General features: G+C 40.5%; 1 long non-coding RNA gene across 3 annotated transcripts; it reads left to right on the top strand.

Annotated features, from left to right (window-relative positions):
- The first annotated feature begins 8,323 nt into the window (after positions 1-8,323).
- Positions 8,324-11,740, top strand: LOC131683833 (uncharacterized). Of its 3 annotated transcripts, XR_009304575.1 has the most exons (8): positions 8,324-8,516; positions 8,594-8,618; positions 8,697-9,306; positions 9,445-9,555; positions 9,628-9,930; positions 10,013-10,245; positions 10,548-11,488; positions 11,551-11,740. It is a non-coding gene; the product is annotated as an uncharacterized LOC131683833 (long non-coding RNA). The 3 variants fall into 3 exon arrangements; XR_009304573.1 differs by having other exon boundaries at positions 8,329-8,516; positions 10,548-11,740; XR_009304574.1 differs by lacking the exon at positions 8,324-8,516 and having other exon boundaries at positions 8,544-8,618; positions 10,548-11,740.
- Positions 11,741-15,783: the final 4,043 nt, after the last annotated feature.

The following is a 15,783-nucleotide window of genomic DNA, read 5'->3' as shown; positions in this document are numbered from 1 at the left end:
AATATCGGATTTTTCTGGCAAAGTAGCATGATTTACGTTCATGATTTCAGGGATTCATTTATTTTTTTGTTAGAGACAAACCACTGCGACCAATATTTAGATCTATTTAAGGGCTTTAGTTACGATACTTGAAATTTATATTCACGTTTTCGTGAATAAACGATTTTTGTGTTGGATTTTTCTGGCAGAGTAGTGTGACTTATGTTCATGATATGAGTATCTTAGTCGAGCTTTCCGTAATTTCTATTCCCGTTATCGTGATATTTTAGTCACAAATAGTGTGATTTGTGTCATAATTTCAGTATCATAGTCACGATTTTTGATACTTTAGTCATGAGTAGTGTAATTTATGTACATGATTTCAGGATCTTAGTCACGTTTTTCGTAATTAATATGTACGTTATCGTGATATTTGATTCTTGAGCTCATGTTTGAATTTGATACGTGAAATAATGTGGATCATGTTCATGTTTAATTACTATCGGTTTTAGATAACGAACGCGATTTGAGGCTCTGTAATACACTAAGGTTTTTTTTTACACGGGGGATACTTACTGTGTAAAAAAACCGTGCAAAAAAACCGCGTTAATTGCGAAATCCGTGTAAAGAAAACCGCGTTAATTGCGAAATCCGTGTAAAAAAACCGCGTTAATTGCGAAATCCGTGTAAAAAAACCGTGTTAATCCAGAAAACCGTGCAAAAAAAACCGCGTTAATTCCGAAAATCGTGCAAAAAAAACCGCGTTACATTCAATGCAAAAGACTTAGACGATTTTAGGAAAAGGGATGATTTCGGAATTTTATCAAAAATGTTCTAAGTCCTTTTGAAGGCAAAAGACTTAGACGATTTTTGAACAGGTTTTTTTTTGCACGGATTATGCAAGTAGCACGGTTTTTGCTTTTTCCAATTCCTTAGGTTTTTGGAAAAGTGGAAACGTCGGATCTTGAGGTTTCCTTTTGTCCCGCATTTTAACGATATGGTTCTTTTCGGTACAGTGTTAACGAGTAGGCACCAAATATCGATGCCTGAGGCCATTTGGAATACCAATATGACGACTTCCGGTCTAACAGAATTTTCAATAACCCAATCAGTATGCTTATTTTGCGAGCGGGCCTAATGAGCGCATGATGGAGATCAATGTCTGAGGCCATTTTGAAATACAACATTGAGACTATCGGCTTAGCGATATTCTGTATAACTCACAACATGGAGTGTTTTGGAACTGGATTGACAAATATGCAGTTGCCAGAGGTCTGACGTCATTGTAACACCCAAGATGGTTCTGATTATTTAGTATAAATATCCAGCGTAAAACAAAAAGATACATTTATTTTTGTATATTTTGCATTTATAAGATAAGAAAAATGTGCTCATGAATGGATTTACTCGAATTTTAGTTGGTTCGTCTGCTAGAGCTCATCGAGCGAATCTTCATGCGAGACTCAAAGCCGAATCAAAAAGCTGACATAATCAGGGGGAAATAATAAAATCAGGTCTTCGCTGTATTATTAAGGGGGGCGTCTGGTGTAAAGTGCTCAAACCGAAAGTTATTTTGTTTTACGATTTTGAAGGCAAGGAAACAATGCATCTTTTATGTAATGTTAAGCTTTAAATTTGTACGTTTATTCTGTACGAAAAAAATATTTGCGCGGCCTTATTCTGCGAGGCGTGTGACGTGAGACGACGAAACTCACCTCACTTTACGTGACTTTTCTCACCCGATTCTGAGAGTCGACTCGGGTGAGGTGAGATTCCTCATTGCGGTTAAATGGGAGTCTCACGTCACCCGAAATGACTCTTCAGAATTGGGTGAAGTCACGTAGAGTGAGGTGAGATTAGTCGTCTCACGTCACACGCCGCGCAGAATAGGGTCGGCAGCCACGCAGAGCCACACATACGAGCGTTCCAAGAGTAGACGTCCAACCATTTCCACGTCGAGGAGCGCCGCGGCTAACACGATGACTCTTGATAAAATTGTTTGACACAGGAAATTAAGTAAAATTTGTAAAGCTTAGACTTGTAGTTACTCGATGAACCCAAAAAAAGTTCGAGTTTAGGAAAATGGCTTCATGTAAACCGAAAAATCTCATATTTTTCTGTAAAATTCGTGCACTTTTCTTCAAAATAATAGAGAGAACAATTTTCTCATTCTGTTTTCTGTGGTTCGCCGACAGGCTACACATATTGTACATTTTCATAAAAAAAATCAAGTCAATTCTTTGATTAGTTTTTGAGTTATCGTGTTCACCAATTTGAAAAACGCGGTTTCGAAAAAACGCTATTAAAGGATACTCCATATCAAATTGCATCACGGAAAAAATGACGTGGAAAACAATCCATTTGGTATTTTCTCTTAAAAATTTGGGTGGAAGTAGTTTAAAGTGTATTGTTCACACTGTATTTTTATCGCTGTCAGTCTTAAGAAAATTGTTGCCGATAGATTGAAATCTGCGTGTTTCACAGCAAATACGCGCGAAGAATGCATGGCTGTTTAAAACAAAAGAAGTTCAGCGTGGTCACCGAGATTGCGGGAGACTATTCTAGAGGCTCAATACTAACAATTAAGCGGATAAAAAAGAAGTCGATTTTTTTGCCCACTACACCAGACGCCCCCTTAAGATGAATGAGATGTACAACTAAAGCAGAGATGATGCTTATAGAGATGCACGAAGACTGAAGCCAAAAGTTCCAATCGAACCCAAAACAACGGTTCCAAACTAGCAATGTAAACAAATATGGCGGATTTAGGAAGTAATGCGTGGGAAGTATCGAGATTGAAATGAAAAGAAATGCATGTCTGCATCCTGCATCCTCGATACATTTTTTCTAGCGCAACGAAAAACATGTAGACAGGCTCAGTAACGTAAATCAATGCGTTTCCAAGTTACATGATTGAGTATTGTGGGAAATATTTCAAAAAAGGAATTCGCCAAGCATTCATTAAAACTACAAGTCACTCGCTGTTTACACAATATTCCTGGTTGCCAAAACTAGTAGACAAATAATTTGTAAAACCGTGCAGCCAAATTTACTGTTTTTCTCGCCGCGTGTCTTTATATTTAAAACATCGTCTTGGCACTAAAATAGAAGTCACCATCTTAGATGAAAACATGACTTCCGGAATTGACATTCGGTATCTATTCATTAACGCTATTACAAAAATTCTCACATTGTTGTGGTAATTGAAAATTTTACTAAACCGAAGTAGCCATCTTGATTTTCGAAATGGTCTCAGACATTGATATTTGGCACCTACTCGTCAATCCCGTTCCAAAAATACTCATATTGATTGGGCTTTGGAGAATTCCACAGAACCGGAAGTCGCCATCTTGAATTTAAATATGGCACCAGACATCGATATCTAGCGTCTATTCGTCAATTCCATTCCAAAAATACCCATATTGATTCGATTTTAGAGAATTCCAATGAACCTGAAGTCGCCATCTTGGTTTTCCAAATGGCCTCTGACACTGATCTCTATTATGCGCTCTATTAGGCCCGCTCTGAAAATATGCATGCTGATTGGGTTATAGAGAATTCCACTGAACCGGAAGTCGCCTTCTTGGTTTTTAAAATGGCCTTAAACATCGATATCTGACGTCCACTCATCAATCCCGTACAAAAATATCCATATTGATAGGGTTTCAGAGAATTCTACTGAACCGGAAGTCGCCATCTTGGTTTTCAAAATGACCTTAAACATCGATATCTGACGGCCACTCATCAATCCCGTTCCAAAAATAGCCATATTGATGGGGTTTCAGAGAATTCCACTGAACCGGAAGTCGCCATCTTGGTTTTCTAAATGGCCTCAGACATGAACATTTGGCATCTACTCGTTAATGCTGTTCCAAAAGCAATCATTTCCACTTTTCCAAAAATCTTCGAAATTCTTTGCATTCAAAATGGAAAAGCAGAAACCGTGTAAATTTCAAAATCCGTGCAAAAAAAACTTGGTCAAAAACCGTCTAAGTCTTCATAAGGATTTTTGCTAAAACCGTGTTAATTGCGAAATCGGCGCTAAAAAATTGATCAAAAATCGTCTAAGTTTTTTGCCTCCAAAAGGACTTAGAACATTTTTGCGAAACCCGTGCAAAAAAAAATTGTTGAGAAATCGTCTAAGTCTTTTGCCTTTAAAAGGACTTAGAATATTTTTGCGAAAAACCGTGTTAATTGCGAAAACCGTGCAAAAAAAAACCGTGCTAATTGCGAAAACCGTGTAAAAAAAGCCGTGTAAAAAAACCGTGCAAAAAAAACCGTGTAAAAAAAACCTTAGTGTATATTTTTGGTACTCAACACAGTTTACATTTACTGTCCAGACATCAAATTGAACCTTATCGAATGATGTTTGAAGTCCAAATAGTTTTCTTTTATCTGCTGCTCGCACCTAGTCGCTATAGGCTGAACATAAATATACGATATTTCATGACAAAACCTAAATTTTGTGAAATAGTTCAAGTGAAAATTTTAAGATCATGTGCAGTTGCATGAAATTGATTACGGATACATTCTAAATTTCATAAGCAATCAAGATGGATCGTGAATCGTGTACTACGAGTGATAAATCAATTCACGAATCCATGAATAATATTTTTTGATTTTGTAAACTACTTCACGGGCACACATGGTCAGGTGTGACTATTATATTAGGAATCATGAATAATTTTACGTTCCTATGAATAAGACTTCATGATTTTACGAGCACGAATGGTCAGTCGCTAGCAACCATAAATCAGTTCACGTATACATGAACAATATTTTTGGATTTCGTTAACTATTGCACGAGCTCGAATATTACATGACTATCATGCTAGGAATCATGAACTAGTTCGCGAACACATAAATACCATATTTCATGGTTTTGTGAACTATCCCAATCAACCAAAAGTTCGTATAAGGGAGTTGCATAAGCTTCCCGTTTTAAGTAATTTTGCAATACGTTTTATGTTCTAATGGCGGCTTATGCAACTTTCAAGTTCCATTAAAGCTTAAGCAGCTAGAAAGTTCGCTAAGAACTTTATGTGAACTTTAAAGTGTGCTTTTTAAGTATTATCCGAACTTCTGGTTGCTTGGGATTTCATGAATGGTGAGTGGTGATTAATTCGCATATACATGAATAGCATTTAGTGATTTTGTTATCTATTTCACGAGCACGGATATTGAATCGTGACTATTATATTAGGAATCATGAACTAGTTAGATGATTGAAAGGATTGATGGATAATATTACGGGTTTCGTTAAATAGTTCACGAGCAAATATGTTTTGATTTTGTGAAATACTTAACAACCACCAAAACCAGATCATGTTCAAGATGTAACCAATCATAATTCAGTTCATGTTGCAAAGCCAGATTCTGAAAAATGTTCCAAAAGCTATGAATAAAACCACGATTCAACCTTCGATTTTATTAAGTTGTGAACTAGTTCACGTACAGCAATTCGATTTGGTAAATGTATGGCAGAAGCCGTGACAGAAGTTCACAAAACAAAAACAAATATCTCCACTAATAAAGGCGTTATATAGGCGTTACTGAGTGAAAATGGAACATAATTATAAAACACGTGATTTTTGTTCATGGTCCTGTTTTTGAAATGTAACTGTTCCAGAATCCATGGCACTTTATTACATTACAAAACAAGATTTTGGCTATCTAAAAACATTAAATCTCTTCCGATCTTGTCCGATCCACAAATTCCAAGCGTACTATTGATATTTATACTACTTTGAGGTACGCTGAAATGCTGTAGGGCCAAATACTATGTTTAGCAAAATGTATTTCTATGAATATGTGCACAGGCATCCCTTTTCTTCTTGCTTTTCCACTGACCAACTGCTCATGCAACGGGAAAAATAAATGTATTCACAAGGATCACCTCAAAAATACTAGTATTCGGAAGGATATAGAAAATTGACCCCTCTTGTAGGTGGATAGATGCCAAATTCTCCCAAAACCTAGTTATTGTCTATTTTTAGTTCATATTAAGGTAAAATAACAGCAATAGCCGCAATAAATAGTTTTGGCCAGGATTCGACCCCAGTTGCTCCTCTGTGCAGCATCCTGAGTCGACTTGCTAGTTTAATTTAAAAATTGCAAGCTAGCGTTAAATTATTTACCGGTAACCGCTACTGACAAGGCGCTGGTGGTAGGAAGACTTACGATTGGATAGTCGAGATGGCCGTTGGGAGCCGTGCTTCGAATGTATAAATTAGCGGAGAAATGCTTCAAGTATTTAAGGGGGTCTTTCTTTTTTCTTTGTTTAATTTCAATCTATGTATCTGAGAATACGTTACAGAAAGGATTTGGTGAAAATCATATTCCTTGGCATGTTTCTGGGAACCGAAACCCATCTCCGGCCGTTTCTGAGATACTAAGCGCGCCGCACCAAGATGGCGCTTGTCTATGGAAAAATCATTGTTTACAGAATTCATCGGTTCATTCTTGACGGTTTAAGTATATGTGAGCGTCTAAGATTGGTTTCTTGTTTTTTTGGGGACGAGATAATCGTACGGAAGAAAGAATGCGTCGGACATGTTGAGAAGCGTATGGGTACCAGATTACGAAAACTGAAGAAAGAAAACAACGGTATCGATTGGAAAAGAAAGAGAAAGTTGACCGACAAATTAATCGATGAGCTAACAACATTTTATTGGCAGGCTGTTCGGAGAAACTCAAAAATCTGTAGAATATATGCAAAATGGAATCTGGGCTTCCCTCGAACACAGATCATCATCGAACGAAAATCCCCAAGACCCCCAAAGCCCCCCCCCCCACCCGACGAGAACAGTTGGCAAAAGGAACTTTTGAAACTTTCGAGCGTGTCAGAATCCCCATCGCTCCTTCAATCGTAGAATTATTGAAACCCATCTACGAAAGTCTACCATCTAATGATTTATTAGAAAGATGTTCATACCCAAAACAACAATTAGTCTCCGAATAGTGGAATCTGGCCTTTAGCGCCAAACACTTGCGCAAATTCTGGCAGGCAGGTGGTCAATGTTAAGACTTATTTGGCAGTCAGCATCTTCAACCAAGGATTTTCATCGATATTACAAGCTATGGAGATGATGGGAATTACCTTGGGGAATGAAGCTGAAAGATGTGATACTTGACTCGACGGTGAACGTATAACTCGCTCTGAACGCAAAGTGAGTGTCACGACAAAGCAGGCCCGAACTCAACAGAGGGAGCAAAATCTGGACAACCAGGCTGAGCTCTACGGCTCCGGTACAGCACATTAACTAATAAGGTACTACAATCGAGTTATATCGTATTTAATCGATAAACGCGTTTTCCCGAAAGCAGTGATTTTTAAGCGGTCAAGTTAAGCTTTTCATAGATGTACTGGTCCGATTTCAATAATTTTTTGTCCAATTGTTCAGAAAACATGCCGCTATGTTTTCCCGAGAGGGATTTGCAATGTCAATTTGTTCCATTTTTATAGCCACTAATAGGCCAAAAATATTACGCAAATATTGGAAAGTTTCACAAATCGTAACATAACTTTTACAAATTAAAAAATACATTTCTTATAAAATAAATGTATAGAATTCGCTTTTTGGTTACAGATTACCCAATTTGCTACAACTTTACTTAAGCGAGACCCATCCAGCTAGAACATCAATCTCATCAATGAAATTTCAAGCTCGCGAGAGATTTTTCTTTTCGTCCTCAAAAGTAAAATTTAAAATCAAAACATGCCTTTTCAAAATAAAGAAAATTCAATAAAGAAGATTCAAAATCTATTAAGTAGATGTTTTACAATTAATTCCCAAAAAAGTGCTCAATTTTAGACCTCGCGAGTAGAAGACCCCCTTAAGCTTCGGGCATTTGGCAGTGGCTTGCAAGGGCCCGGATAGATCCAGGAGGTACTGAAACGCCAGAGGACGGAAACGTTAATCAGACTGGTGGCTTTAAATGCCCTTCTTCCAAGAGATAAATATGAATCACTGTGACACAGCACAGCAATTATTGTGGCTGTCTACGTCAGAAACAATATGTGACGTCGCTTTGATTGCAGAGTAATATCAAGTACCCCTTGATGACGGTAACTGGGTGACAGATAGATCGGGAACGTCTGCGATACAAGCTACGCAGATTCCCTATTGAAGAAGTGGTAGAACGTTCACACGATGGCTTCGTGATCGCCAAAACTAACGGCGTCTTGGTGTGCAGCTGTTACGCTCCCCCAAGGTTGACAGTGGAGCAGTTCAGCCTAAAGCTAAGTATGCACCTCTTGCGAAATGAAATTTCCTATACAAAACCTATGCATAAAAAACGTCGCGAAATGTTCGCGAAAAAAAATTTCGTTTGCATTTCGTAAGCGGTACGCAGCTCTCGCGAAAACGATAACGAAAAATGAAGTTAGCTGAGACACGGTTCGACAAACGATAAGTTTCATAATAGTTCCGCGAGACAGCGCTGCTTTCTATGCGCTGTCACCAAGGCAAACTTTTTCCTTGCGAAATAATGGTCAGCGGTATTATTTCGCACGGAGGCTCGCGAAATTTTGACAGGTTGCAATGAAAAAATATAAGAAAACCCAAGATTGGCAATTTTTTTCATCGCAACCTGTCAAAATTTCGTGGTTTAGAAATTCAATATTTCGAATTTGAATGGTAAGTTTAAAAATATTACTGGAAGTGATTGTTTCTAGTTTTAAACAATTAAATTTAAATAATTAATATTATTTGCAGCACACCCAAACAAAGCAAATCAGCTCAACTAATCTTGTCTCAACATCCTGGATCTGGCAATCAGCCAACCAACATTAAATCGATACAACCGCAGCAGTACCAACTACTCCAAATCCAGCAACAGCCCCTCAAAAAAGGACCACATAGCAATTACTGCTCAAACGAACAACAGGAGTTTACGAATGATGGACACATCGGAAAACATTTCATCGGCACATTCTGCCTTAAAACATGTCTGCCACTATTTTTGAAAATATCACTGCCTACACAGTGCTCGTGATTCCATTCCAGCAGCAGCAAGCAATCACTATTCGAGTGCTTATCGCCAACATTTCACAGCAAGCTCAGCAGCAGAACCACCTTCAACCACCACATCAGAAAATTAAGATTTCTTCCAGACCATGACCATCATCCTAAAGGTCGGTAGCAATAACGTTCAACCGACGGTACAACCTGGTCAGCAACCGCAATTAGTGCAATAGATCCAACCCAAATGTAGATTTACCAACTGCAAAAAAGATAGCAACAGCACATTCAAACACAGTAGCAGCAGCATACTATACTGTACCATGCGGTGTGCAGGACTTTTTTATTCAGTTGGTGCGGCAAGGTGAGACATTTTTATTACCTTTTTTATTTCGAAAGGATCAGTACCGTGTTTAGTACATTGTAATGTAATACCCTATTCTTCTTTAAAAAGCTCGAGTTCACTCATTTACGGATATTTTTTTATTATGATTTTTTTCAGATCGAACACCAACAACATAATATCATGGTAATCACCCAGCAAGAAAACGCAGTGATAATGGGCCAACAGCAAACACAACATCAAGATGCTCGGAAAGGACTTTCTCTTTCGGTATGTATTTACCAGTAGCATCCCTCCTCCAAACATTCCTTTGTATATCTAAATGTCCTTATCAATTCACAGAACAAACATAATGGCACGTCATCTTCAATCGGCTAACCGTTTGGAATAAGCGCTCATCATCGGTTTCATGGCAGGGAAGTGAGCAGGCAAAAGAAGGCATCGTTTTTTCCGCAAGGTCGCTCTGGTCAAAATTTCAGCGAATTGCAAGGAATAAACCACCCGAGGGACAGTACCCGTGCTGATTCAGGACGATTTCCCATACTTTGTACCTTGCTATTGAATTTTAATACCCGATCGAAACGATGGCAAGCGCTGCCGATAACTGGGTCAAAAAGACGACGGATCAAGAAATTTCTGCACTCGGTAAGTGTTTTTTTTTTGTTATAACCTATTTTTGAAGCGATCATTGGGATGGGATTTGAATTTTTCTTTTCAATACAAATAGGTTAGCGAACTGAGTACATATCATCAAGGATAAGGATTCAGAGCCGGCGGCTGGCAGTCCAGAGAAAGAGAATGCGGAAAAACCTAGTCCACCGGCAGTAGAACCAAAGCTGCACCTGATGTTTGGAGTTCGGTAGCTACAGAAATTCTGACTCTAGCAGCTCCTGAAGAAAAACAAGCTGCAAGAGAAAATGGAGAAACACCTTCCTCCGCGGAAGATGCAGAGGCATTCAAGTAAGTCGAAATCTGCAGAAAATTTTGATTAGGACATAAGGAACATTGACAGCCTCTCTTTGTTTACTTTCTCTTTCGATTATGACGTCACTATAACACTTTGCACTAATTTTCCAGTACATAGCCGATGGTTTTTACTAAAATATTAGGCAAAGAGTTGAGTACTAAATATTGAAACGACCGAGTAACAAACAGAAGAGAAAGACCCCAAAGAGAATCTCATTGTTGCTTACGTCCTATTCTAAATTTTCTCCCGAAATATTTAGTATCAGCTTTAAAATTATCCGTGACTAATCTTTTAGCCCGGCGGATGCAAGTTTGCTAATGAAAGATGTTCACTAAGGTCTAGTAGAATCAAAGCTGGATCTGAAGGTGCAGCGAAAGGATTCTTCTTCGCCGGTTGGTTGGTTAAAACTTTCGAAGTTTTGCACGTGAAGCCGGGATTACTTCAGGGAGTCTATGCGATGGGTTTCAACGCCCTTCCAAGATTCAGGAGATGGCTCTGTTGGCCGGTCCGCCACGGAATATAATCGCCCAGAGTCAGTCGGGAACAGGAAAAAACCGCTGCCTTTGTGCTGGCAATGCACAGTTGAGTCCATCAGTTAAAAAACTATCTGCAGGTGATTTGCCTTTCCCCCACGTATGAGCTGGCAATTCAGAAGGGGGAAGTAGCTGCCAAAATGGCAAAGTTTTGCCCGGAAATCAAACTTCTATACGCCGTTCGCGGTGAGGAGACCGTCAAAGGGGCGAAGCTGACTAATCATATCATCATCGGAACACCCGGCAAGCTAATTGACTGGGGTATAAAGTTCAGGACGTACGACCTAGTTTTTCCTTTTTGTACTGGACGAGGCGGGTGTTATGGTCGGTGTTCTTCTTGGCCACGTACGAGCGCGAGGTAATGGAGTTTGCCGAGTACATCGTACCCAATCCGATCGTCATTCGGCAGGCGCGGGAGCAAGAATCACTCGATAACATCAAACAGTACTACGTCAAGTTCCGCAACCAGGACGAGAAATTGTGTGATTACCGTCGGACAAGCGATCATTTTCTGTCATATGATGTATAGGACAGTTGTAAACGTCCAAGTAAACTTATTTTCAGAACTGTTAATCGATCGAAACAGGTACGAAAAACGGCCGGTTGGTTGACCTGCAGGATGTCCCAGGATGGTCACTCGGTAGCGGTACTGTCCGGTAATCTAACGGTGGAGCAACGGTTGGAACGAACGTTTTGTCCAGGGGTAAGTTCCACCACTTGATTCTGGCTACAGCACCAGGTTACGGAGAGATTCTTTCGTCTTAGGTATCGACGTCGAACAGGTGACCATTGTCGTCAACTTCGACCTGCCGATGGATTAGCAGGGACGAGCCGATTGCGAAACGTATCTACATCGAATTAGACGCACCGGTAGATTCGGTAAGTGTGACTCATTCTTGTGATCCTATAGATTGTATTTCTTCCCACTTCTTTAACAGAACGGAATCACCATCGACCTAGTGGGCAGTGATCGAAACATGATGATTTGCAGATCAATCAAAAAACACTTCCGGAAAAAGATTCAGTTGCGCGGAGAACTCGGACGAAATTGAAAAGATCGCACCGTAAAGTGTTTTCGACCAGCTACTGGTCATACTTGTTTTGATTCTGAATTTATAATTTTATATTTTTTTAATTTACAAATGTAACCAACAGTGTATCGCAAGCTAATAAATTTACAATTACAATCTACCCAGTTCTATCCAAACATTTGAAAAGGGCCTAACCACAAAATGTAACAAATTGAAATTTCATGTTTTCCATTAACAAATATCTACCCGAGCACGTACATAACGCAACATTTGATTATGAAGAATTTTGATAGCGATTTTACAACAATTTATAAAAGGGCCTAATTGATTTTTATGACCGAACTGATTATGAAAAGACCTAACTAATTGAAAAGTGCCTAACTAGCAATACACTCGTTTTAAATGGATTATAACGTATTATTGGATTATGTCTGATTGTAAAAGGCTTATAACATCTTTTCCATAATTTACATACAGGGTCAATTTGACCATCAAATTAGAATTCAGTTAATTCGTCTAACTTTCGGTGTAATATCAGACTTGAACAGCATTTTTTGTGTGAGGTATTCTGCCGCTAGAAGCAAAACTGTCCCATGTTCTATGGGAATCCCTATACACATGGGACAATTATGCTTCTGGCGGTAGTAACACAAGTAGTAGCAATATGCGCAATTCCTTAGTGTTTCATGCAATAAGAATTACCACGAATTACTTATGGCAATAAATTTCAATTACGATTCTCACAATTGTTATACCAAAAATAGGTTTGTATCCGTACTGATTATTGGTAGCATTCCCTGAGACTTCCGGAACCTTTAGTAGTAGCCATTGTTATCATAATCGATTTTTAACGTAGTTTAAAGCCTAGGGTTTGGTTCGACCTGAAACCGGTTGAGTCGGAGTCGGTTGTTATATTTGCGTTATATTTCCGGATTCCGAAACGTGTTTCGAAAGGTAGTTTCCCCGAGACTTGTGAAAGCGGTAAAGGCGGCCAAGGCAATCAGATTTGCTTCTTAATGGTCAAACGCCGATTTAGACTTACGATTCGGACAATTACAATAGATTTGGTTTGAGCGAATTTCGATCATTTCCCTGGGTCTTCTAGAACCGGTAGAAGCAGCCAATTTAGATAGAAATTGGCCAGCCAATGATTTAAATTTCCGATTGCAGGAATTGTGCTGTCTAAATTGGTCAGACTGAACTTCCCCGAGACATCCGGAACCGTCACAAATAAGCATTATGATTAATCATTCTCGAAATATGATTCACGCTGAGTACGTCACTTCCCTGAGAGCTTCATGAATGGCAAATAGGTTTACAATTGTTACCGATTTCATACACATCCGTGATGAATTAATAAAATACATCATTTAAAACATTTAAATGACAACAGAAATATAAAAAAGAAATAAACAAACAACAGCTGATGTCGTTTTCCAGTTATCAAAAGCGACATCTAACAGCAAACACAGACTAGTTTTCGCGAGCAAATGTCAAAATTCCGCACGGAAGAAGGAAAAATATTTCGCGACCTCATTTCGCAAGAGGTGCATACTAAGCTTAATGCTGGAGCAGTTAAGCGAGCAGTTGATCGGCCGCGAGCCGGTAGTCAGTGGTGGTGACTTCAAAGTTTGGGCTGTGGAGTGGGGTAGTACACTAACCAACACAAGAGGGTATATTCTGCAGGAAGCTCTAGCGAAGTTAGACGTACGATTGTGCAATAAAGGTGCCGTTGGCACATTTATTTATTTATTTACGGAGAAGGATCACCGTGGATGTCGAAAACTTTCAACAAAGATCTCTTCGTTGAGACATTTCGGCCGGACGAAGGGACCGAGAACGTGGATGCGACTGATATAACAAGAAGAATTTGTGATGCAACAGTGCCGCGAAAACAGGAGCTACGGATTAGACGGCGTCCAGATTACTGGTGGCACGAAATACCAAGTACGCTACGTACTGCTTGTCTCAGAGCCAAAAGCCGGGTTCAGAGAGCAGTATCGGAACCAGATAGAGAGGGACGCAAGGAAGCGTTTAGGGAAGCTAGGGCCGCTTTAAAACGGCAGATCAAGCTTAGCAAGTCAGATTGCCACAAGAAGCTGTGTCGGGAAGTAGACGACAATCCCTGGGGTGACGCGTATCGAGTCGTGATGGCGAAAATGAAGGGCTCGTCGACGTCAGCAGAAATGTGCCCGGGTAAGCTGAAGATAATAGATGAGGGTTTCTTCCCGAAGCACAATCCAACTACCTGACTAGTAAAGAAGCTGGTGTTGCTGCCAATGCCAAGCAATCCGCCGGGAGATCCGGCTTCGTATAGGCCAATAAGTTTGCTGGATATACTCAGAAAACTGCTGGAAAGTTGGATAAAATTCGGACATTGTTGGAGATTACGAAGAATGCATCTAACCAGAGGCGAAGAGGAGATCGATACTGCGCTGTAGTCACGATAGATGTGAATAATGCATTTAACAGCGCCAGCTGGGAAGCCTTCGTCGCAGCACTGCACAGAATGAGGGCCCCCGTTAATCTATGCCAGATCGTAAAGAGTTGCTTCCAGAGCAGAGTGCTGCTGCACGTAGGGCAAAATTAATGAGAGTGACAACGGGTATTCCTCAGAGCTTCATTCTTAGTCTTTGGAACAGGATGTATGATGAGGGCTTGACATTGCGGCTGTCCAGAAAAGTGAAAATCGTGGATTTCGTTGATCACGTGTCACTATCGCTGATAGGTGAGAGACTTGAAGAAGTGGAGGTGTCTGGAACGGTGACACCTCCACTTCGAGAACTAGATGAACAGGGACAAGCTGCAGATAGCTCACCACAAAACGGAGGTGTTTTTGGTCAGCAACTGCAAAGCAGATCGACGTCGATTCCCGCCTGGCGTGCGGCGTTGAAAACCAAGCGAGCCGCGAAAAGCTGAATAGTCGTAGGAGCCGCGAGCGCGTACAGAATAATATCATCGGAGGCAGTATGTGTTATTGCCGGGGCGATACACATCTGCATCACCCTGGCGGAGGATATCGAGTGCTACAATGGGAGAAATACCAGAAACGAGAGGAAGATGGTGAGAAACGATTCGATGGCGAGGTGGCAACAGGACAGAGAAGTGGACCTACCGGCTCATCCCGAACCTGTCGAGTCAATGGAAAGAACAGAGAGGTGAAATTCCACCTGACTCAGCTCCTGGCGGGTCACGGCTGCTACAGGAAGTATCTTTATGAATTCGGGTACGCAACGTCACCATTGCACCCGGAGTATTAGAACGTCGAGGAAACATCGGAGCATGTGGTTTTTGAATTTCCAAGCGACGCACAGGGAGATAAATGAAACGGGAGGACCGGACATCAACCCGGATAATGTTATCTACAGGATGACAAGTGACGTAAACATGTGGAATACGGTCGACAGAGTGGTGCCGCAGATCATGACCGACATACAGTGGAAATGGCGTGACAAACAGTAAGCAACGGTTTCGGGAGCGCAATAAACGCCGGCAAACTCTCCGCAGGAGTAGGCTAGATTCATCGTCGGGGACTCCACTTGGAATTACCAGACCGACCACGGCACCTTACTGGTTGGTCCGATAGGAATATAGTGAAAACCAAAGAAGAATCGGTATCGGAAGAGCTTCGTTTACCGGGGAATTCTCCATCGGCGTAAGTTAGATTCACCGCTGGGCTCTAGACTGAGTAGACAACGACGAGACACCACCAGTCGCGAGTCGTCGAGGTACCAGCGAATCATACTCTCTGTTTCACCGGAATCGCCGAACTGTCCTCGGCAGCAGGCTGGTTAGCTCGGTTTCGAGGGAACTTCTCTCGTCGGGGAACTCTTCATCGGAGTAGGCTAAATCCATCGTCAGGTACTAGATCGAATAGTTCGCGAACAAGGCTGGAGCTCAACAACGAAGTGTCTTGTAGAAATAACACAGACATTCGTCACACAGTCATATTAAATACTTGCTGAGG

Source organism: Topomyia yanbarensis, chromosome 2 (genome assembly GCF_030247195.1).
Source record: "Topomyia yanbarensis strain Yona2022 chromosome 2, ASM3024719v1, whole genome shotgun sequence".
Lineage (NCBI taxonomy): Eukaryota > Metazoa > Arthropoda > Insecta > Diptera > Culicidae > Topomyia > Topomyia yanbarensis.
Note: the sequence above shows the minus strand (reverse complement) of the source record. Positions and strands in the feature narration are given on the sequence as shown.